This window comes from Mustela nivalis, assembly GCF_964662115.1.
Source record: "Mustela nivalis genome assembly, chromosome: 13".
NCBI lineage: Eukaryota > Metazoa > Chordata > Mammalia > Carnivora > Mustelidae > Mustela > Mustela nivalis.
The window spans coordinates 34,574,640-34,600,628 of record NC_139032.1 but is presented as its reverse complement, the minus strand read 5'-3'; positions in this window follow the sequence as shown (position 1 = coordinate 34,600,628).

Here is a 25,989-nt window from a genome sequence, read left to right as displayed (position 1 = left end):
TTACTCTTCCTCTTGTTCTCTCATTTTATTAAGATCCCTCCTTTGTTTTCATTACCCTCACTACTCCCTCATCAGAGGCTTCACACCTGATTTTCTGCTCTAGCTGCCCTGATATTGCCTTGAGAGACAGTAAAGTTTCTGCTAAGTGTTTTCTTTTTATTCTTTTATTTTAAAAAAAGTAAAATGTTTAATATTTTACCTGCTAATAATAAAAATATCTGCTATTTATTGAGTACCTACTATATCCCAAGCAATTTGCTAACACATCATACACACCAGTTCAGCAGATCTGATATTGAGACTTGGGAATCTGCATTTTTAGCAAGCACCCCAGTGTAAATCACTCATCTACATGAACTGCTATATACTGTGGCCAACTCTGAAATACCTATTTCAAAACATGGAGTCAAGCGATTGATGGGTCTTTGCAATATTTATGTTGTTCTGTCTTAGTTGTTTGCTCTAAATAAAAATGTATTTTATACTTTGGTTTTTAAAATTTCTTGGCTTCATACCCCAGCTTTACTTTTTCAATATCCTTCTTCCTGATCCACCATTACTAAAGAATGGGAGTTGACACTAATGGTTGCTTTGTAAATAAATACAGGAGTACATTTTGGCCTAAAGTGCACAATGGAAAGATTTATAATCATACTACTTTAGGACTGGAAAAGCTTTTAAAGATCACATGGTGTTAGAATTTTAGAGGTAGAACTTCACATTTTAAAAAAAAGTTGGTCATTTGTATGAAAACAGAAGAGACCCCAAATTGCTAAGGAAATGTTGAAATAGAAAAACAAAACTGGGGGCATCACATTGCCTGAATTCAAGATTTACTACAAAGCAATGATCATCAAGACATCATGGTACTGGCACAAAAACAGGCACATAGACCAGTGGAACAGAGTAGAGAGCCCAGATATGGACCCACTCTATGGTCAAATAATCTTTGGCAAAGAAGGAAAAAAAATACAATGAAAAAAAGACACTCTCTTTAATAAACAGTGCTGGGAAAATTGGACAGTTATGTATAGAAGAATAAAACTCGACCATTCTCTTACACCATACACAAAGATAAACTTGAAATGGATAGAACACCTCAACATGAGGCAGAAATCTATCAAAATCCTAGTGGAGAACATAGGCAGTAACCTCTTAAACATCAGCCATGGTACTTCTTTCAAGACATGTCTCCAAAGACAAAGAAAACAAAAGCAAAAGTGAACTTTGGGGACTTCATCAAGATCAAAAGCTTCTGCACAGCAAAGGAAAGAGTCAACAAAACAAAGAGGTAACCCATGGAATGGAAGAAGATATTCACAAATGGCACTACAGACAAATGGCTGATATTCAAGATCTATAAAGAACTCCTCAAACTCAATACACACAAAACAGATAATCATGTCAAAAAAATGAGCAGAAGACATGAGCAGACGCTTCTCCAAAGAAGACGTACAAATAGGGCAACAGACACATGAAAAAATGCTTATCATCATTAGCCATCAGAGAGATTCAAATCAAAACCACATTGAGATACTACCTTACACCAGTTAGAACAGCCAAAATTAACAAGACAGTAAACAACATGTGTTGGAGAGTATGTGGAGAAAGGGAACCCTCTTACACTGTTGGTGGGAATGCAAGTTTGTGGAGCCTCTTTGGAAAACAGTGTGGAGATTCCTTAAGAAATTAAAAAGCTTCCCAGAGCTTCCCAATGACCCTGTAATTGCACTACTGGGTATTTACCCCAAAGATACAAATGTAATGAACAGAAGGGCCACCTGTACCCCAATGTTCATAGCAGCAATGACCACGGTCCCCGAACTGTGGAAAGAACCAAGATGCCCTTCAATGGATGAATGGATAAAGAAGATATGGTCCATATATACAATGGAGTATTATGCCTCCATCAGAAAGGATGAATACCCAACTTTTGAATCAACATGGATGGGGCTGGGTGAGATTATGCGAGTGAAATAAGTCAAGCAGAGACAGTCAATTAACATATGGTTTCACTTACTTGTAGAGCATAAGGAATAACACCGTGGACATTGGGAGATGGAGAGGAGAAGTGAGTTGAGGGAAATCAGAGAGGGAGACAAACCATGAGAGACTGTGGACTCTGAAAAACAAACTGGAGGGGAGGAGAGTGGGGGATGTGTGAGCCTGGTGGGTACAAAGGAGGGCGAGTATTGCATGGAGCACTGGGTGTGGTGCATAAACAATGAATCTCAGAACACTGAAAAAAAATAAAATAAATTAAAAAAAATTGATCAGAATATACATGTATATGTGATATAAATATGATAGGCAGCTAATGAAGAGCAGTGTAGGTACTAAGCTGTCAATAGGTACTATGAAAACAAGGGAGAGATAGTGTGCCTGGCAAGGATTGAAGTAATGCAAGAATGTGACTTGCTTTGGCCAATACATGTGAACTGAAGGAAGTGGTGTCACTTGGTTAGAGGCTTTAATTACCGTGTGTGATTTTTTTCTATCCTCTCTTTCCTGGGTCAACAATCATGGAAATATATGACAAAATGGAACTTCCATCAGTGTGGGCCCTGAGTGACTAGAATGAACAGACTTCTTTTGTTGGTACATATTTAAGGCGCTGGAATTAGGAGGTTGTCACCTTATGAAAATTCTGTCTTATCCTGACCAATATGCTATTCTTCTTCCAGTTTTTAAGCCAGACCAATTCACTGATAGTAATAGGATAAGGATGATAATGAGAGCAACTAACATTTACTGACAGTATACCATGGTCCCAGCACTGTGCTGAGTGCATTACAGATTTTATGCCATTTAACCTTTATACAAACACTATGAGAAAATGCTGTATGAGCCTCATTTTATACATAAGAACACTGAGATGAAAAATGTTTGAAATAGCAGTGTAAGATTATATGAAAATTAAGTTTGAAAGCAGACTCAAATGCAAACATTTTGATTTCAGAGCTTTCCTTCTTAACCATTAAATTGCTTCTGCTAGTTCATAGGCCAAAAATGCTAATTCGCCAAAGTATAGTCTACATAATACTAGTTTTATAGAATATTAATTGTCATTGCTTAAGAAATGAATTTGAATCATATTTTAAATATGTTTATGAAACATTGACTAAAATGAAATAAATAAGATTTTAAAATGTCAGACCCTCTTGGTATTTTTTGGATCTGCCTGATCCTTGAAAATCTCTGCTTGAACTTGCTTTTATTCTCATGTTTCAGACCCCAGGTTTCTTGTTCCACATCTACATACCAGTTTATAGTCCTATAAGGAGTAGTAATCCTATCTATTCCCTCACTGCTGACTTGAACTTCAACATGCCACTTGATTTTCCATTTTGTTGGCTTCTTGGACCTGGGAATCTCCTGTTTGGGCTAAGAATTCTCAAGGAGAGCTTTCTGCTGCACAATTTCTAGGTCCTTTGTTTATTATTCAACCCCACCCACTGGTATATAGATATATAATGCAACAAGAATTTTTCCTGATCTTCTTTCCAATTATTTTCCTTTATGTATTCCCAGAAGCTTCTCTCATTGGTGTTTTTTCCATTGACATCATTAAATTTTCCAAGTTTTAATCACTTCCTTCTTCATATTCCATTTAAACCTCTTTAAAGTGTGCCAGTTAGTCTTTAATTAAATATTGCTTTCCCTATTTTTGTGAGCCATCGGTGATTAAAAAACCTGATAGTGGCAGTTGGAATTGTAGGAATGGATTATATAAAGCCTAAGGTCATTCAGTACTTTTCCAGTAAGAAAGTCTAAAGGTTTATTTAATCTTTAGAAAGTCAATATTCTTTAGAAAGACCAATCTTAGCTGTAATGTTACACCTAGGGGCTTTGGGATAGTCCAGGAGGAAGATATAACTTATAAAGGTCTTAGATGTGGGACTTAGAGAACTAAAAGGAATCTGATGGAATAAAAAAGAGAGCCTTCGCAAGGTCTGGGATCTATGGGACAATTCAAGTTTTTATATCTCTGTGAGAATTTGGTGAATGTTACCAAATTTTTCTTTATGAAACTACTCTTACCTCCATCCATATTATATGTTGCTCCTTTCAGATATTTGAGATCCATCTACCTGCCCCTTTGGTGAAGAATGCCTGATAAAGGAGGTAAGGATGATATAAATTATGTAAATGAATGGGAATGCCATGAGCACATTGTTCTCCAGAAATGGTGAAAGGAGGCCAGATTATATGATACCTTATACTAAAAAGGGTTGAAAATCTTGTGCTTTTCCCTATCTGTATCTATCAGTCAGCATAGCAAATCAACATTTTAAGCCATATTGGGGTATATGAAACAGGCAAGTCAATGTTTGAGGGGTATCATTCTTAAGATAACGTTTTTAAAAAGTAATTTGACAAAACCATGTGAGTAGTAATGTATTTTTACGATTCTGAACCAAATGCTCAACTAATGTGAAATATTAATTCCCTCCCATTGAAATTATGTTCCTTATAAATACCATCAAAAGAATATATCTGGGTTAGATGTAAACATCACAATACTTTTCTAGTTTTGCAATTTGAAATAGCCACTTTTCTGCCATTGAAAATCACTGATTATTCAGAGCTAGTTATAAAGAGCAAAATATCTATGTGATTGCATGGTTTCTATTACCATCATCATAATGCTGCGCACAAAGGCTGATTACCTTCCATTTTACACTTCTTGTTAAAACTGGGTTAATAAGAGACTTTGAAAGGATATTCTCCTCCTCCTTACATGGAGTTTTTCATGGAAATGCAATGCAATAATTAAAATTATTTTATTACTGAAGAAAGGATTAGCCTATTGTACAATTTTGTGATGGTCAACAATATCTTATCATTAATGTATTTATTGATTAAAACACCTGCTTTATATGAAGCAAATTTAGTTGTTTTATATATGTCTAATCATGATTTCAGTGAGACTTCTGTCCAACAATTTAGACCTACATTCAACTTAAGGCTGAGAGGTTCTGGGGTGCCTGGATGACTCAGCTGATTGTTTGCCTTTGGCTCAGGTCATGATCTCTGGGTCTTGGAGCCCCATCCTTCTTCAGCAGGGAATCTGTTTCTCCCTCTCTCTCTGCCTTTCCCCAGGCTTGTCCTCTCTCTCTCTCACTCACTCTTTCAACAAGTAAGTAAAAATCTTAAAAAAAAAAGAAAAAAGACTGATAGGTTTAAGGCTATTATCTCTATATATATTATCATTGATAATAAATTAGAGCTATTTCATTTCATGTTTAGCTTTGTAGGAAACATATGTTATTTGGGGTAGCTTTTTTTAGAAGGAGTGACTCTCATTTTAAAAAATATGATTTTCTTTTTCATAAACATTCAATAGGCAGAAAAAGGAGTAAGGAGCAAGAAACATAGCTGGTATAAGTAATATGTTTCTTGAGAGATAGAGAACCAGGTAAGGGAGAAGAGTGGGCAGTGGAGTCAGAGGTAAATTTTTAATTTCCAATCTTGGATTTATTAAGTTCTTTCCTTTAGCTGTGCCATAATCCCCCTATATGTAAAACAAGTGACTAAGACTTGTCACTACAAAAACTCCCCAGTCCTGTGCCACTCTTAAGAGCAGTAATATCCACAGAATGGAAAAAGTATAGAAATGGGAGAGAGAGAAAAAAGGAAATTTTCATGTTTAGTTACTATCTCATAATATATAAGAAAAAATCATTACATGCTTTTGACTTTAATGTGTATGCCTGAATTGCTTATTGTGGGAAATAATATGAGGTAATTGAGAGTTAGAAGAGCAGGAAGTCTGTATTTCTTTTGGAATTCTTTTTTAAAATTTTATTATTTATTTGAGAGAGAGAGAGAGAGAAAGCACAAGTAGGAGTCAGAGAGAGAGGGAGAAACAGGATTCCCGCTGAGCAGGGAACCCAATCAGGACTCCATCCCAGGATTCTGGGCTCATGACCTGAGCAAAAGGCAGATGCTTAACTGAGTGAGCCACCCAGGCATTCCTTGAAAATTTTTCTTATTATGATTTGACTCCAAATTACATTGAAATTTGGATAGTTATTTAAGTTCAAGGAGTTATACTTGGATCAATATAATCTGTTGTTTTAGTCAATTTAGGCTGTTACAACAAATACCATAGACTTGGTTGTTTAAACAACAAACATTTCTCACAGTTCTGAAGGCTGGGCATCTGAAATTAAGGTACCAGCAGATTTGGTACCTGGTGGGAACATTTTCCCTGGTTTGCAGATGTCTGCTGTTCATGGCAGGGAGAACAAAGGCTCTGGGCTCCTCTTCTTCTTATAAGGGCACTAATCTCATTATGGGAACTCCATCCTCATAAGCTAATTACCCACCATCTCCCAATACTACCACATTAGAGCTTAGGGATTCCACATATGAATTGGGGGGGAAGAGGCATAAGCATTTAATTCATATCATCTGTTAATACTTTTTTGTTGTTGTTGTTATTCATGGGATGCTTACCTATGGAAACCTACAAAGCCCTGATTGTTCACCTGGTGGCACCTATCTGCAGGTGTAACATTAATGTTACACTTATTAGAGATCTCTTACATGCTTCTTCTGTGGCACATTTACCTTCAACTATTCAGGCCCACAATAATGAACTAGTCTTATTGAATAATGTTGTGGGTGGGGACAGAAATGTTTGTTATTCACTAAAAAAGCCTAATAGCCTTAGGTACATACTCAAGTGATACAGACTATACTCTATATTTTATTTCATTTTGTTCTGGGGGCAAAGAGACCTAGAAAATTTATGGTATTCTATACTACCTGAAGAAGAAGAAGGGAGAAGAGGGGCAATATATTCTGAAATGATAATGATTGATGAAAGTATTTCATCTGCAAAGGCATGTAGAAGTTTTTCAGAATTAATATCCACTCAATATGTCAATAGACTTAAAAATGTTTGTCTGTTCACTCAATCTACATGTATGACTCTATCCTAAGGCAATAGTCTGAAACACCAAATAAGCTTTATATTTTTTATTAGTGGCAGCACTATTTATTTAAAAAAACACTGGGAATAATAATTATGTAACTATGGGAAAATGGATGGGTTAGGAGTTGCAGATATTTAATGTAATAATATGCATAATAATAATAATATAAACCATGAAATTAAAGATAGGGGAAATGATTACAAAATAACATCAGGTAAAAACAATAGAATTACAAAGTTGTAAAAATGGTAACATGATCAAATGCAAACCCTGACAGAGAAGAGCCGTGGAGAGATGTGCACCTTCATGTTGGCACTGATCATGTTTGGGAGGTGGGATGACAGAGGATTGGCTGGTGCGACTTCTTTCTAATTTTCTGCATCTCCTACATTTTCTATAATAACATTCATTTCAATTAAGTTGAAAATATAAACAACCCATTTGGTCTTTTATTTCACTCTCTCCAGATCTCAGGTAGCAAAGGTCAATTTTAAACTCCAGCCCCTCTGCACAGGCTCTTTCCCAGCCTCAGAATCCTCACTGACATCCTCCTTAAGCTGCTAGTTCTGCCAGCTTTTCCCCACCACCAGCCTCTTACTCAGTGCTGCCTGATCCCCCTTCATACGGGAGCTGAGGAAATCACATTAGAACCCCCTGTTCCTGAGCCTGTGCCCTCCTCCCCTGAGCCCCAGCAGTGCCTTTCTTCTCTCCTTTCTTGATTTCCCTTCTGAATCTTCCCTACATTCTCATTCCAAGGCCAGATGGCTGATTTTCTGAAGCATTCACATTTCTCCTCTGCTGACTTATAACTGTTGAAAACCCATCATCCACACCTCCCTGGTAACCAGGTTTCTGCCACAGCAGGCTGCCTGGTGGGATTTGGCAAGTGTGGAGAGGGTGGGGAAAGAGAAACTGTCCAAAGGGAAATCGGCCAATATACTACTTGCTCGTCAGCTTTACTTCATTCATTTGGAACACTTGGAAAGCATAGGGAGTGCTTAATGAGGACCCATTAAAGGGAGAGCTGCGTTGTTTAAAGAGCGATCAGTTCTGTTAAGCCTGGTTCAGCAATTCAGAATTTGATAAGTAACTTTTTAGTTTTTGCCTCAAAAATAGATATCGCTTATGTTAAAATGAATAACCTATAGAAAAAAGCTTCACAGATATTTATTTCACATGGGCTTAGGCAGAGTTGTAGCTGCTAATTTGCTTTGACTATTGGTGAAGCTGGAAAATGTGAAAAAGAAACATCGAATCATTCAATATAAAGGAAAATGAAAATTGTGCATCATGCATTTGATTTGGTTTCAAAATATCCAAAAATAAATTGAATTTGCTCTGTGTAAGTCACTGTTCAAGGAATGGTGAATGGCAAAAGTGGATAATTATAGAATCTATGTCCTCAAAAACATTATAATGCAAAAATATATATGGCAAGTTAAATAAAATTATTCTATTAAGAAAGTGTGACCATATAAGCCAAATATTTTCTAAAGCCTGGCATAGAGTGGTGGCTCAATAAGTTCCCTTTCCCCTATACTCTGTGTCCCAAACAGAATTTCAATTAGGATGTTTTTACCTTCAGTTAAGTAGTTCTACAATAAGAAAAATTCACTAGTTCTTATAATAAGAGGTCTAGAGGGAAAGCAATTCTTTATATGGTAGATCAGTCAGTATCTGGACAGGAAAATATAAATCATTCTAGATTTTTCAATCAGAGAGACTTTAATGTAAGAAATTGATCACCAAAGTATTGGAAAGACTAGAGAAGCAACAGGGTGACCTCTTGGGTGTTCTTGCAGATGAGGCTACTGTTGGACCATTGTTGCTACTGCCAAGTCAAGAGTCTGGAGTTTGTGGACCGCTTGGATGTTGCTGGAATCTCCAGCCATCTTCTTGTGCTTGCCGTTGTTTGTATAGAAAATATTTGCCTGCAGTATCCCACTGCTTAAATGCTAAAACCAAAAACAGACAGAATGACTTCTGTTTTCTTTTTTCCTTCCATCCAGTCTTTGTAAATGTCTTATCATTGACAGAAGCTACCAAAAACCAACTGGCAAGGGAGTCTGGGAAATGCTGTTTCTAGGTGCTTTTCCCCCAGCTGTAAAGAGAACAGCTTAGAAAAATTGGAATGGAGTTCAGTAACAACAGAAAGTATCTGGTTGAGTAGGCTAATTCAGCAGTTCAGTAACATCATGAAGGTCAAATGTTCTTTTGTCTTTCCACTCTCCATCCTCAGAGATAAATAGCTTTTCCCTTAGGTTGGATTCCTTAAACACTTGAATGTTAAAGGCAATATTCAGCAGAAAAAGGAAATATCCTTTTCTTGTGTTCTTTTTAGAAGAATGAGATAAACTCCCAATTGACTTGTTCACCCAGGTGATGGGTTAGAAAATGCAACATAATCTTTCCTAAACAAATTACCAATAAGAGTTAAAAAATGAATGCTATACTTTATCTAATAAACAACAATTATATGGCATCCTATTATCTTGTGATAAAAAGATTAATTTTGTAAATATAAACTTCTAAAATATACTACAAAATATTTGTTATCCTGTTTTTCATGTCTTTATTTTTTATTATTATACATTAGTATATGTCATATAGATATACAAATATCATATATACATATATACAAAATATATACATATACATATACAAATATATATACAAAAAGCAGAAGTGGTCTGGCCTGTCTCACACTCTGAGAGGCTCTGTTAGGAGGATGGACTACCCCAGGGAGACTTCATGGAAAAACAGGATAGTTGGGCATATCACAAGCTACTTTGGCCAATAATGTGATTTAACCAGTAGAAACAGAATAAATCTACCAGTGGAGAATGAACCAGGCCAAATGAGTCTCTGGAAATCATGAAATACCTTTAATGATTTGGTTGCTCACCCTGAGTTCTGGCGTCATTTTGGCAAAATGAATAAGAAGGAATCACAGAGTGAGGTCTTTCGTGCCAATAATGAATGCAATGGAAATTGACTTCTTTCCATTCCAGCTGTAGCAGCAGGAGTAGGTTTTGCTGCCAACAAAAAGCTTCATCACAGTTTAGAGTTGAAATACTGGTCAAATCAAAGGGCAGGGGGCAGCATTTAGTACAGACACTACATGTCAAATTGCCAATCTCATGCCCAAAACTTTGCTCCCTGTGTCACAAAAACCTCCTTGAAGATTGTTTATCTTCTTCCAGCCCTTCAATTAATGAACTATCCATCAACACTCAGTAATATTAACAACTATCATCTGTACATTAATTTGTAAATTGCTTTTCCTTTTACATGGTCTTATTTAATGCCTGCAGCTATTCAGTGAGCTGGGTTTTTACATAAAAGTCAAATTCAGAGATGTAACTTGGGTGACATATATAAGCTGTGAGAATGAGAGTTGAGACTCATAAAAATCCAACATTGGATGGAGTTGTGTAAGGTACAGTTATGGCCTTGAGGGAATTTACTTTGTATCTGGAAAATGAGGAATGCAGATAAAGAGCATCCAGCAGGTTGTTAAAAGTGCTGAGGGAGTTGTACATAACAAAAGTATCATGCAGGTAAGAGAAAGAAATATCCACCATTTATTGGGATAGTAAAGACTATTTATTTATTCCTTTCCAAGGTGGAAATGAAGTGAATAATATCTTAGAGACCTTTCTGAGATGAAATATTAGGTTCTGATATCTGTCAGCCCCTAGATGACATCATGTGACCTTTCTGCATGGTCTGTGCCCAAGGGCAGAATAAAGGGACGAGCTCAACTTTCCAAATCAGATATCGGTACAAACTCTGTGATTTAAAATAAACCTTAAGTCTCCCAGTAATTAAATTCTCTCTCTCTTTTTCTAAACTTTTATTCATTTATTTGAGAGAGAGAGAAAAGGAGGAAGAATGAGTAAGGAGGAGGAACAGAGGGAGAGAGGAAGCAGACTCCCCACTGATCAGGGAGCCTACGCGGAGCTCTATCCTAGTACCCTGAGATCATGACCTCAGCCAAAGGCAGACCCTTAATGGACTGAGCCACTGAGATGCCCCTCAGATATTCTTTTCAGTGATCACCATGAAGAAGAACTAAGGGAACTCACAGTAATTTAATAACTCAAAGAGGCTATAAAAAACAGCTATGTAACAAATGCCATAAAAACACAGGCATTCAGAATCTAACTTTTAGATTCTTTCCTCTTTTAAATTGGGGTGATCTTCTTCCTCACACATGCCACACATTATGGTGAATATTTCTGTTTATTGAAACCAATGACTTGATCCATTAAAGAAGCCTTTCAGAGGATGATTTCCACTTCTACCAATATTAGCTTGTAGTTTATTACTTAAGTTTTAAGACTTTCCTATGTGGAACAAGCCTATACATAATCTCTTCCTTCTTGTCTCAACTTGCACATTTTTGGCTTTATTTTTGAAATTATCTGTATAAAGTGGAGTATCAGATTGATTATTCAAGCTTATCCAGTCATTGATAATTAGGTAATGAGCAGACTTAAATCCTCCACCATAACAAAATCTGGTAAGACTATTCCAAAATGCCCTGGGAATGCTGAGGAACTGAAATTGCACTAGCTGACTGAACTCAAAATTACCTCAGGTATCCAGTGCTTTGGGGAAACCACCAACTTACTTCTGGAAGCACTGTTCCCTTAAGATGTCTTTCTGAATGTCTTCTGTGCCTGTTGTGCAATCAAGCCCCCATGCACTGCATCATCTTGTGTTCTGAGAGCTCTTAGCATGAGTATAGCTTTAAGAGTAAGACTCTACCGGGGTGCCTGGGTGGCTCAGTGGGTTAAGCCGCTGCCTTCGGCTCAGGTCATGATCTCAGGGTCCTGTGATCGCGTCCCGCATCAGGCTCTCTGCTCAGCAGGGAGCCTGCTTCCTCCTCTCTCTCTCTCTGCCTGCCTCTCTGCCTACTTGTGATCTCTCTCTGTCAAATAAATAAAATCTTTAAAAAAGAAAAAAAAAAAGAGTAAGACTCTACCAACAGTACCAATGTGGTAGATACGTGGTGGAAGAAATTTCAATAAAAATTTTTGCCATGTATACAATAGGTTTTAATAACAGGTATACAAGCCTGCCAAGGTGGTCCAATTATTATTGGAAGACACATGTCTTCTAAATTATTCTAAATTGTGTTACTTTGAAAAATATTTATTACTTTATTTAGAGAGAGAGAAAAGGAGAGAGTACATGCAAGTAGGGGAAGGGGCAGAGGGAGAAGTAGAGGGAGAAAGAGAATCCCAAGCGACACCCTGTTAAGTGATGAGCCTGACACAGGACTCCGTTTCACCACCCTGAGATCCTGACCATAGCCAAAATCAAGAGTCAGACACTCAAGTTACTGAGTCACCCAGGCACCCTCCAAAGCTATGTTTTTTGTTTTGTTTTGTTTTTGTTTTCTTTTTTTAAGAAAAGTAACAACAACAAAAACCTTATAAGTTAAAAAACAAAAACAAACAAACAAAAACAAACAAACAAACAAAAACCTTAAGGGAAAACATTTTGTGGTTGTATCAGGGTTTTGATCTCAGGATCGATGACAATGTATGAAGGCACTTTAAGCTCCACTAAATATTATAGATTTGTTCTTTGAAAATAGAAAACTCAGGAATGATGGAACAATAAATGGTCAATACAGTGATTTTTTTCTTTGCATATTTTCAAAGTTGAATAAGAGAAGAAAATCCTCAAATTAAATCTCAATTTGAGCAGATTTCACTCCAAGATATTTCTTTCAAGAGCCTCAGCTAAACCCACAGACTCTGGATTTGTCCTGGTATTTAGTTATGTAAACCATGAGCCACTTTTGTCCTTGGTGCCCTGATATTAAGGCCATCAGATGGGCTATGACTTATTTGAAAGATGTTTGTACCAATAATGTAAAATAGAAAAAGCACAGAACTGCATTAGCCAAAAGCTTATGCTATTGATGTTGCTTACATACAATTTAGTATTTCTTATTATCTAGATTTGATTCTGGAATGGGAGGAACGAGGCAGGCAGAGATACCAGGAGGATAATTGCACTATAAATAATGTCGGGCCAGAGAAGTCTGAGATTGTTTCCCAGTAGGAGGCAGTGGTCTGTCTCCAAGTGTTACAGAGTAGGTTTGATGAAGGACAAAGAGACACATATGCAAATAGGCCCAGGACTGTCTGAAGCTTCCATTTGTCATCATGGTTTCCATTTCTCCCTCAGCTAATCCACTCAATCCAATACTTACGGACAGATTCAATGGCTTCAGGGAAGCAATAGGGTCTTGATGTTCAAAATTCGGTGATAATGAGTGACTGCATAATCTGTTACCTCTTCCTTATACATTATAGTTGCGTGGAATGAGTGTTGGCAGCTGGCAAGAAATCTTAAGAATGATGATAATGTTTTCACTCAATCAATATTGTTTCTATCTCTTTTTTGTGTTTACTGGGACCCAAAAAGGACAGAGAGGATGACAGAATTTCTAACTCATCCTGGAGTTCTTTAAGGTTTTTTGCTCTCCTCATTACCAGATACTTACATTTATAGACAGGACAGGTGTTCCTCTTCAAGTCCTTCCTTTTCTCATTTTTTGTCAGAATTCAATTTTACAAAGACAATAAATGACAATGAAATGTGATTGCAATAAAATAATAATCACTAAACAAGCTGACTCTGCCATTTTCTAAAAAAACAAGTTCTTGTGAATAGTTGTCTTATATTTGCAGGATGTCAAATAAAATGTAAATGCTATCTTTTGTAATAAAACATGACAGGGAAGGAAATTTAAGACATACTGCCAATAAATATGGTGTGTAAACTTTAAGACTTAGTAATGTTATAATTCCTTTCAGACAAATGCTCATCATTCCCTTGTTGGTAGATGATCTAGTTAAGTAGTTCTTTTGCTGCACCATATTAAGTGACCATTTCCCTCCAGTAAACTGGAAGTGGAGGAAGGTCTGAAATTTCACTCTGAAGTCCCTTTTTTCTCATATTCCCTATTCTATGGGTTCTTCTTTCATTCCATTCTTTTTCCTATTTGTTTCCATTTTCTTTGCTTGGAACTTCTGTTGTCCTAAATTCCTGAGTTTCCACCACATCCTGGACACTGGCTTTAATTAACATGGGTGGTTCGTCACACAAACAGGTTTTCATTTAGAACATGATGTGTTTTAGCTGTTCTTAAGATCTCATCTCAACCTCACTTCTTAAGAAAAGCCTTCCTAATTTGATCTAGGTCAAAGCCCTATTGTTTATATTATGTACCTTTTATTTGTATCATTTTTTCATGATTATAACTTTATATTTATCTGCATGATTCCATGTTTAATGACAGATTTCTGGATAAGCCCTAAATTCAATGTATGAGCAAAGTGTTTGTCTATTTTTGTTTTCTACTGCATACCCAATGCCTAGAATATAGTATGAACTCAAGAAATATGTGTTTGGTAAATGAATAAACTAGAAAAGCCTGCTGTACATAATATTTGCTGTTTCACAAGTATGCCAACCATAGCAAGTCCAAAACTGAGATCTTGGTCTTCCTTCCCCTACTCTCTTATCCTGTACTTTTCTTCATTTTGACAAGCGACAACTCAGTTTTTCCTTTTCCTCAGTTTTTTGTTTTGTTTTGTTTTTCCTTTTCCAAAGGTGTATGTCCTTTGTGCCATGCCATACCACATGTCTAATTTATCAGCAAGGCCAGTTAGTTGGCTCTACCTTCAAAATTTTGTTTATTCAAAATTCAACCCCGTTGCCCATATCCACAGCTAACCTACTCTAATCCACTATCATCTCTAGCTGTATTAGTTCAATAGCCTCCTACCTGATCTCACTTCTTGCATCCTTGCCTCTCTGTATTTATTTTTCACACAGAGAGGAAACTTTTGAAACAGAAACCCAGTCCTATTACTCTTCTTTCAAACCCTTAAATGTTTTCCCTTTTCACTCGTGGTAAAAGTCCCTTTGGAGGCTTGTGTGGCCCTACATAGTCTTTTCCATGACAATAGGTACTTTGTTCTGTTATGTTCTCTGCTATATCCTCAATGCAACGAAGAATTGATGACACAAAATAGATGGTTGATGGATATTTATTGATGATTATATACACTCACAAATCAGAAGCTATATCATTCAAGAATTACTCTCTGACCCTTAAAGCAAAAAATATTCCAACTCATGGGTTCCAGTGAATACATTTACCCTTTAGTTAATTCATACTGAGAGTGTTCAATACATAACATGATGTTATAAACTTTTGTTCCAAGTCCTTCTCCTGAAAAATACTTGTATTATGAAGTCAATTTTAACTACTTGGGAAAATCGTTATTGCAATCAGTATTAGCTCAAAGAATCACTCAAGGGGACACTCATGTCTTAAGGCTGACTATTGTGGTTGGCTGAATTTAGAATTAGAGACGAAAAAATTCCGCTTGGCAATTTCATCTATTTTTATGTCCTAGAATAACGTCTCAGCTTGGTGGTGATTTTGTGACATATTTCAGGTAGTAGAAATCATAATACTTCAATATTTTTGGTGGGTATTTTTCATTTGTTAAGGCATTTAGACAATCAGCAAATCATTAAATCTATAACAGTTCTACATCAAGCCATGTATCAATTTCGTTACTGTTTGCCTCCTTAACCTGCTTGTGGTATTAAAATTTAGCACAGAATAAGTTAAAATCTTAGGATATGGGAATGTGGTTACACCAAACTTCTGAAAGGAATTCTACTTTTGTTTTGTTTTGTTTTTCCCCCTGCCTATACTAACATATACAAATAATGCATAGTACATTGAGGGACTGGTGGTGGCATTTCATATCATTTAAATAAAAAGTAATGGTCAATGTACAATGAATTCCTACCTGTCTTTGATCCTAAGATCACTTCTTGTGGTGACTATGATTATAAAATTGAAATTAAGACGATTAAAAAGAAAGGAGAAACATGACTATTAATAGTTAGACCTCTGAATTGTTTATCCTTCCTCAAATCTATTAATTTCTATACTTCCAAGTTTATCTAAGAATATTCAGAATATTCAATTTTGTTCTGATGGCTGGAGAATTTTCATCATTTTATCAATTAACATCTCACTTATTCAACAAATATTTATTGAACATCTATCCTGTGCCAAACACTGTTCTAAATTCTGAATATGTGAACACTATTGTATCTTGTTTCAGTGTAGAGCCATTATATGTTATTCACAACTATGTCTGGAGGGAAGGTTTGTCTCACAGAGAGACTGAACCATGCTTAAAGCAATAAGAAATAAGAGTTTATTTGGATTTAAAAAAAAATCATAGTTAGCAAGGTACTTCCTTAAACTCACACTTAACTGCTCCAGAAGTTAGAATGCAAAAAGAAGGGAATTTGAACACAAATCTGTAAATATATTTTGTCACTGTTATTATAATCAAAACATTCTTGAAAATAAAAAAGAATTGTGATGCATTAAAAAAACAGGTCAAAAATTATATATACAAAACTTTTAAAGGCCATTTTTTTTTTTTTTTTTTTCCAGTGCAGGGCTTGAACTCACGACCTGGAAATCAAGATCTAAGCTGAGATCAAGGGTTGGACACTTAACCAACTGAGCCACCCAGGCTTCCCTTTATAGACCATCTTAATGATTGATTTCCATATGACTGACCTGCCGTGTATATATAGCCAATATGAGACTGACAGTAAAATTGTTAATACATAACAAAAAGAAAAAGAAACAAAAGCAGTGGATTGGCTTCTCTTTGTTAAGTGACTGCCATGTAGACACAAGAAAATATGTTGCAATAGATCAATAAATTTAGATGCTGTCATTCAGTCTCACTTAATCCAATCCAAGAAAGTAAATCCACAGCTCTTCCTGCTTTTCGTTCCTTTTATTGAAATAGTTGTTGTGGCATGAAATTCAAAGAAATGTTATGCACTCATGGGTAGGGGAGAAAGTTACTCTGAAACAAAGAAGAAAAAAAACCACATGGAACAAAAAAACAAGCAAACAAACAAAAAACAGTAGAAGCCCTCAAGAAAGTTTTTCAACTACTGGTGAAAGAAACTCTATGAACCCTCTAAAAACTAGGGCTCATAGAAATGTACTACATCCATATTCAACACTCAGATAAGCACATTAGAACCTCAGGCATCTTTTAAAGACCCATATGTTTGGTGCAATTGCTCTAAACGAAGATGAATTTCCAAGGCCTGAGAATGTTTCTTTTCTTTTATCCCAGGAAGAAGGCTGCTCGAGCAATAAGAAACTTTTCAGAAACCCCTTCTTACCAACCTGGAGCCTACACTGCTCCCCCATAGCAAATGCCACACACATGAATGGAAACTATAATACTATAGAAGACCGACTCTAAAATAATAAAAATCACTTATCCTTAAAGAGGATTAAGCATATCCTCAAAGCAGAGAACTTGAGACAGCTGAAATTATGTACATTTATATGCACACATCTAAGCAATAACAGTTAACCAAAATGCAAACTATCAAAAACACATGGCTGAACAACCTAGGAATTTTGCTGTCAGCTATGATGCTGCAGTGGGTACCTCAAATAGGATGTCACCCTGTTTTGATTCTGTTTCTCCAAAGACCTTCATCAAGCACTGAACAATTTCCTGGGAGAATGTCAGCTGTTTTCTTCTGGAAAAACAAAGTCATGATCCATGATTTTATGTTAGTTCTTAATTTTTAAGATTTCCCCCTCCCCCCTCAACACATACGTATTATAATGAATTTGAATTATTCTTCAAAGTAAATAGCTGAACAAGTCCTATTCTATGCAACGTTCCTCTCACCAGCTTGTCATCTAAATGAATTACAGTGAACTGAATAACTGTGAGGACCTTCAAGGGAAAATCATTCTATTTAGGAACTTAAAGGGAAGAGTCTGAAAATAGAGAAGGACAGTTCTAACCCCTTTCCTTGATCTACGGGTTAATTGTAATCAGGGTAGTACTAACTAAACCTAAACAAAAGCCAAGTTTAAATGACTGCTGTGCTGATGGCCGCTCGTGGTCTGTGTGCCTAGGGTTTTTACTGAGGACGTTTGTTCATGGATTGCAGGAGGGAAGGGAAATGGGAATTGGCACTTGGACTGGTGGAAAAGACAGGGATCTGAGAGGGGACATGAGAGTGGACTGTGGAGTTTTCCTTTCTTATAGGCATTTGTTCTAAGGAAAGCAGAGTTTTAACAAAAGCTGAAGAAGCCATCTTCATGAAGAGGGGACACAGCAGCCTGATTAGATAGCTGTAGGAAAGTGGAATCTCTTCTTTTCTGTATAGACTAGAACAGGACACCACCCTAAGGTTCCAAAGACAGGAGTTGCCTATAGCTTCTCCTCAGTGCATGAGGAAGATGTGGCCATTTGATTTTGTAGTGACTAAAGTGTTTGGAGACTCAGCCTACTTCTCCAAGCCCCAAATACTTAAAGTGTTATTTCTGCACATTAATAAGGAGGCAAGAGTCTTCCCTGTGTACATTTGTTCCTTTCATGCACATGACCTCACCAGAGGTCACCTGGCTGCCAGCCATGGACACAGTTCACCATGAGTCAAGCACAAGTCTTTTAACAGGTTGGCAGAAGAGCAAGTTTGGGCTGCATTTCCTGGCCTCAGAAATTTCTCCGAGTACCTATTTAAGTTTCCTTGATTTATTCCCCATATGGTCCATGTGGTTAACCACAGTTTTATTTTTCTTAATAGCAGTAAAGAGAGACTCATCATGACCCTTCTTCAGGCTCATCACTCTCTCGCTCAGACCTATAATTTATTAGGAACATCCTCTGTGGGGATGAATGACTCTGCTCTTTGGTAATAGGATATGGAGCTTTTACACACTGTGAGATGTGCTGCTTAGTGCCAGAATAACAGTTCTGGTAAGTCACTGAGGGAAGTAAGAATCTGTCTTCTTTCCTGGTGCACTGAACTGGCAAGGTAGGTGCCAGGCTAGGCCAAAAGGGGCCAAGTCTTCTTCCTTTGCATATCCTCAGAGTTGTCTATGGGACCTAAGATAAAGGGCAGAGACATTTGAGTGAAACAGACTTGTTTTTAAATTTAGGCCTATGACTCTGCTGAAGAGGTTCTCAATCAACCTCAGTTTAGTCCCCAGGAGACCTTTGGCAGGGTCTGGAGGCATTTGTAATTGTCATGACTGAGGAGGTGCCTCAGGGAAGAGGTTATCCTACAAGCACGGGAGGGCTTGCTTCCCCTTACTTTCCTGCAAAGAAAGAACTATTCAGCTCACAACATCCATAGTGCTGAGTTTAAGAAATCCCACCCTAAATGGTTGATGTTGAGCAAGTTTCTTAACCTTGTCAAAGATGAGGGACAATTACTGGTCCTATAAGGGATGCCTGAGTGGCTCAGCCAGTTAAGCATCTGCCTTTGGCTCAGGTCATGATCCTAGGGTCCTGGGATTGAGCCACAGATCAGACTCCATGATGAGCAAGGAGCCTGCTTCTCCCTTTCCCTCTGCTGGTTTCTCTCTCTCTAATAAATAAATAAAGTCCTCAAAAAATTATTGGCCCTATAATGTTGTGAGAGAGATTAAAATAAAAGCAACAAGGAAAATAAACTAGCTGTATTGGGGATAGACCTAAGACAATCCATCTCCTCTTCTCTTTGGTGTCCCAGCACCTACAGTCTCCCTATTTGCCATCACCCTCTGCTCCCATCACAAGTCTGTTTTCAACTTAGCTTAGGCTAAGGTTGAGTTATTCTAAATTACTCTGAAGTAACAAGCACTCCAAATTCTCAGGGTTTATACCAAATAAGTTTAGTTCCTCACTTCTGTCTGTGTGTCAGGGTTGCCTCCAATTCTTTAATTAGGCCCTTGCTGAAGGATAAGCCTCCATCTTGGACATTATGATGTCTAGTGAAAATAGAAAGCAATAAAAAGCATACATTGGCTTTTACAATTTCCACACAGATGTGTCCTACATCACCATTTGAAATGCTGCCTACTCACCCGTTGTTGAGAGAGGGATTCCCTCCACAGGGTTACAGGAATGATTGAATATGGGACACCTGACACTGGATAGATAAAATAAACAGCAGTTTATTAGTCACATACACCCAATGCCCTTGGAAGGACGACACTGCACATGATGCAGAATCACATAAGGGCAACACTCAGAGTGAATAAACAGGGCTACGGCTTTGTTGTGTCAAGAGGAGGAGGTGTCCCTGGTTCCTACAGGAGGATGCCACTGGCTTGTTTGAATAATTCTATAGTAGGAATTCCATAATTAATGAGTTAAGTAATTCCATAATTGACTTGTTTGAATAATTCCTGGCAAGGAATTGAAATCTGCTTAAAAGAACTGCTCTAAGCCCCTTTCATAAGAACGATGATTTGGTTAGGGGATCTTATTTGAGGGCGCAGAGGGGGAAAGGAGCTTGTGACTAGGTCATTTAGAGTTCTGCTGACTTCACTGGACAACATGACAGAACATAATATTGAGCCTTATTTTTAGGCCTTAAACCATCAAGTTACATGGAAAATGGAATCAAGTGACAAAAAGTAACTTAAAGATCATTTGTCATTTTAAGCCAGTGGATTCCACATTTCCATTTCTTTTCATAGATACTTTTGTTAAATGGGATCCTATCTAAAACCATTATCTACAACAATGATGGAATCAGAAATCAGATCTAAAGGGTTAAAGCAGGATACAGTTCTGCGCATCCCACTGTCTCCTCATCCACTGACATTTGCCCAATCCTGTTTTTTACTAATGAAAACATTGAAGACCAGAGTGGGTAGTAACTTAAGTTAAATAGCAGAGTTCACATCTTCTGGTAGGAACACATCTTTCTAAGCTGGCAGTAAGAAACTCCATGACAAAAAAGTAAAGAGACAAAATGAGGCCAGTTATCCTAGGACAAAGAGGGGGGCAATGGAGGATGTGGGATGACAGTAAAAGAGAAAAGATGGGAATAATTATGGAGATCAGAAGAGAGAAAGCTGAAAAGCATGCAGGAGGTACAAGGCCAATTCAAATATATACCATGCTGATGACTTTCAACCCCTCTGTCCAGCCAGAGTTTTGAACTTCAGACTGGTGAATCCAACTGCCTGGCTTAACATCTGACCTGAAGCCTGACAACATTTTAGTCTTGTAAGTCTAAGACAGGACTCTTGGTTCCTCTCTCTCCCCACCCTACTTCTCCTTAGTCTTCCTGACCTCAGCGGGTTGTACCATCTACTCAATTTCTCAAGCCAAATATATAGATGTTAGTCAGTGACTCTCTTCTTTCCTTTCAACTTCATAGCCAATCAATTAGCATGGCCTATTGGTCCACCTTCTAAGTATATACAGAATTTGAGTCCTTCTTACCAAGTTTGCAACCTCTACTCTGTCCTGGAAACTTGTAATGGCCTCTTATTTAACCTCTCTGCTTTTACTCTTGGATACCACAATCCATTTTCTTCACAGCAGCCTAAGTGCTCCCTATACAACATAAATCAAATCATGTCACCTCTCTGGCTAAAGTTCTCTAGTAATTTTCCATCAGTCCATAGAATACAGTCACAACTCTATCAGGACCTACAAGGCCCCACTTTGCTAAGCCCCCGTCTACCTCTCACAGCTTATGTCCCACCACTGGCCACCTAATTCATTCCCCTGAAGCATCTTAAATCATACTGATTTTCTTGACATTCTTCAGACATATCAAGATTTTACTGCTGTATAGGATCATAGTTTAGACTTTCATGAGATCTTACCCTTCTTACCTTTCCCCTCATCTACTCATCCAACTAATGTTTATCAGTTCTAAAATATATAGCAGATACTGTTTTCTTATGTGAAAATGCCTCCTCCTCAGAAAGGCCTTCCCTGAATCTTGCTATCTCCTTTTCTATCTCCTTATGTTGCTTTATTATTATTATTACTAGGACATTTATCACCACAAGAAATTATACCCCTCCTTTTTAAAAATTTTTTATAAACATATAATGTATTTTTATCCCCAGGGGTACAGGTCTGTGAATCACCAGGTTTACACACTTCACAGCACTCACCATAGCACATACCCTCCCCAATGTCCATAACCCCACCCCCCTCTCCCAAACCCCCTCCCCCCAGCAACCCTCAGTTTGTTTTGTGAGATTAAGAGTCACTTATGGTGGATACCTCCCCTTTTTATTTAACCTTTACTTTTATCAACTATAAAATATGTTCTAGGAGCATAAACTAATCTAATTTTGAGCAATTCACCATGGGGGAAGAAAAGAATTTCAGTATTTTAATTATGCTCATATATGCCACTATGACCAGAATGTCAGAAAATGATGGCAGAATGTCAGAAAATGGTTGTGGATTATTAGGGAGTAGGGGGCAGCAATCAATTTACTAAGCTAGGAAACTTATTACTTGCCATATTTTATTTTCTGTATGAGCAATAAAAGGGATAATCAAAATTTAAGGAAATATAAAATAATTGAGATAATTCCTCAACATTCTTGGACCAATAGCTGGAGAAGAGTGGTTTATTTCATTCATGCTCAGCTCCAGCTGCAAATAGGAATTTTTTGACGGTGATTTTTACACATGCAGATCCATCAGCCACACTGCTTGAAATTCTGAATCTCCAAGGCTGTTATGGAGCCTGGGAATCCGAATGTTTTATTGAACCTCTCCAAGGAATTCTGATGGTCTGCCTCATTTGGAACTTTTGGGCAAGTAACTTACCTGTACTATGTTTTTCTAGACTAACCAAGCATTTAAATAAACTTGCCAAATGGGTTGTTTTATGTTGAGCTTGGACAATATTGCTCTGGAACTTCTTCTTTTTTTTTTTTTTTTTTTTTTTTTTTCATAGAAAAAGAAGGAACCTTGAACTCAGAGCTATAGAAAATCTCTAGATTATGTTAGATCCGTGGAGGGGAAGTGAATGCCTTGGTTATTTCTCTTGTAAGTGTGTGTCTTTTTCCAGAATAATTTTATAAGTAAAAAAAAAAAGGCACAAAGCAGCAACTTCCCATGATTGAACCTATTACACTAGTGAAACAGTAATTTGTGGAAAACTGGACACTAACACACACCATCCTGTTTCCCATCACAGAAAACTAACCCCTTAGGTAGAGTCTGTCCTTGGTCAGTACCTACTAACTTTAAAACACCAGTTCATTTGATTATACTCTGAGATGTGTCAGCAATGACTGCTGATTAAATGCATCTAATTGGTTTAAACACCCCAAGGAAATGAAATAGGACAAAATTCTCATACCTGTCTTACTTTTCTAACTGGGAGTTTATGTTTCACTGGGAAGGAATAAAAAATGCAAAATAAAATTCCCTAGCCTGCAGCATGTTAGCTTTTGTAGTCCTGGACATTATCATGCCCCAGTGACACTTGCTGATTATATTTACAGGGCACAAGTGATTTTGAACTCACAGTACATTTGGAAGTAAACCTAATGGGCATGCAAACTGCCAATTGCAGTGTCAGGGAAACTAAGTACATTTCCAATCCTTAAAACTCAAGTTTTCTCAACTATGGATTGGCACAGAAGTAGAAGGCTTTGAGTTTTATGGGATTTGGATGAAAAGTTTATATAACTACAAAATGGAAAGAAATATTTTTCTTAAGCTACCTAGATATTTTATTTGAAGCCAGATTATTCCTAGTTCTAAAGCTGCACTGTAAATCCAGATTATGGTTGTGATCTAGGTGCCATGGTGGGGGGGGGGGGTGAGATGCTCAAGTTTAATTGTAGTAAGTTCTCCTTGACAATATATTGGTGTCTTAAGCCATCAGCAATAACTGACCAGCTGAACAAGTTTGTATAGGTCTTTAGTCAATCTGAAATGCAAACACTGCCAGTCTGCTTTTCTGTGAATTCATTTTAGTTGGGAAGAAGCATTGCTAGAAGCTGGAAGCTCTTCTGCTTCTGTCTAATATATGCAAATACTTTAAAACTCATTCCTCAGTTCAGAAAGCAGCAAATGAAAAACATCCCTGTGATTCTTCACTCTAGACTTAGGAATAGAAAATGGGAACTGTTTTTCCCTCCTAGTTCTACATTCGTCTTTAGAATTTCATCACTCACCTCAACAAGATTCTTTGGGACAAAAATAAGCTTCCCAAAGAAAATTTAACTGGCTTCATCCCACGTTTGCTTTTGATAACTCAAAACATGAAACTCATTTGCATGCTATTATATGATTAATAAAAGGCATGATAGAAAAACTGAAAGAAAATATGAATAAATACATGAAATGACAAAAGACATCCCCTCATAGAATAAGCAAAAATTAACTGTCAATAGGAGAACATTATAAGCAACAGAATAATCTCAGGCAAAATAAAGCCCCTTAGCTACTGTATCAATTATTGGGAACTGACATAGAAGAAATGAATATAATAGGATGAAAAATAACTATAATACAAGGTGGCAAATGCCATAAAAAGATAGCAATAAAGTACTGGAGGTGTTCAGAGATGAAAAGGCCCTCAATCTTGCCTCGGAAATTTCCTGAAAAAGGTAACATTTAAGATAGACTTTGAGGTACAGATAAGACTTGGTTATGTGGAGTTGAAGGTGGGTAAAGATGTTTCAAGCTAAGGGGTTGCATGATCATAGTCATAAAATGAAGTAAATGGAGAGAATGTAAAAAGAATAGTAAATAATATTAGTTCTTTTGTTTTGTTTTTGGTCTTAGATAATGAATGGCCATAATGAATGGCCGCCTCACTAGAGTGAGCCTGGAGTTAGAGGACACAAGAATCAGCCTGCAGCCTGACCCTCTGGGTACCAGCCTGGAAGTTAGGTCTGTAAGGGCTAGCCAGGAGACTGAGGCTACAGGAGCTGGCCTGGCACTGCGAAAGATGTTCATGGCAGTATACTGGGTCTGTAGAAGCTAATGTGGGTGTGATGCTGGTGTCTGTGGTGGAGTGGGGTGCTTACCTTCTGGTTCTTTCCCCATGGTCTGCCTGTGCTGAGGGAAGGGTAATGGAGATAATGTGAAATTTTACCCTCTTTACTGCCTTCTTATTTCTATCCTCCTCCCAGGTACTGTAATCCTTCACCTGGAATCCTTAGCATTTGTGAAAGGTTTTTTTGTTGGTTTGTTTGTTGACTTTTACCATGGCAGATAGTGATTCAGATTGCTATTTCTGGGAGGGGGTAAGTGCTAGAAATTTCCACACTGCCATCTTCCTCAAACATTTTTAATTTTGATAGAGTCTGATTCATCTGTTTCTTTCTCTTGTACTTTTCATGTTGTAAGATGACTTTGCCTTCCCCAAATTTATGAAGACTTTCTCTGTTTTCTTCTAAGAGTTTTATCATTAGGTCTTGCTTAGGTCTGTGATCCATTTTGAATTAATTTTTTTGTGTGATGAAATACAATTGCATTCTTTTGCACATGGATATCAGCAAGTTTAGCATCATTTGCTGGAAATACTATTTTTTTCACTTAATAATCATGGCAGCATTGTTGAAATCAGTTGACTATAAACAGTTTTATATTTGGATTCTCAACTCTAGTCAACCTATCTATATGTCTATCCTTAGGCTAATCCCACTATGTCTTGATTGCTGTAGCTTTGTAGTGCATTTTAAAATTGAGAAGTGTGATTCCTCTTACTTTGTTCTTTCTTTCTTAAGATTGCTTGCCCATTCTTGGTCCCTTGAGTTTGTATGTACATTTGGGCTTGTTAATTTCTATAAAAAGTTAGCTGGGATTTTCAAAGGGATCACACTGAAACTGTAGATAAATTGGGAAGTAAGTCTGTCTTAACAATATTAAATCTTCTTATCCTTGAACATGAGACATCCTTCCATTTATTTAATCTTCCTTCATGTTATTCAACAATGTTTGATAATTTTCAGAGTTCAGGTTTTATGCTTTTATGTTTTATGCATTATAAATGAAATTATTTTCTTAGTTTTAGTTTCAGAGTTTTATTGCTATTGTATAGAAATACAATTGATTTTTGTATATTGCTTTTATATCGCATAACCTTGCTGAACTTATTAGTTCTAATAGCTTTTTAATGGATTCCCTAGGATTTTCTATATAAAAGATCATGTTAT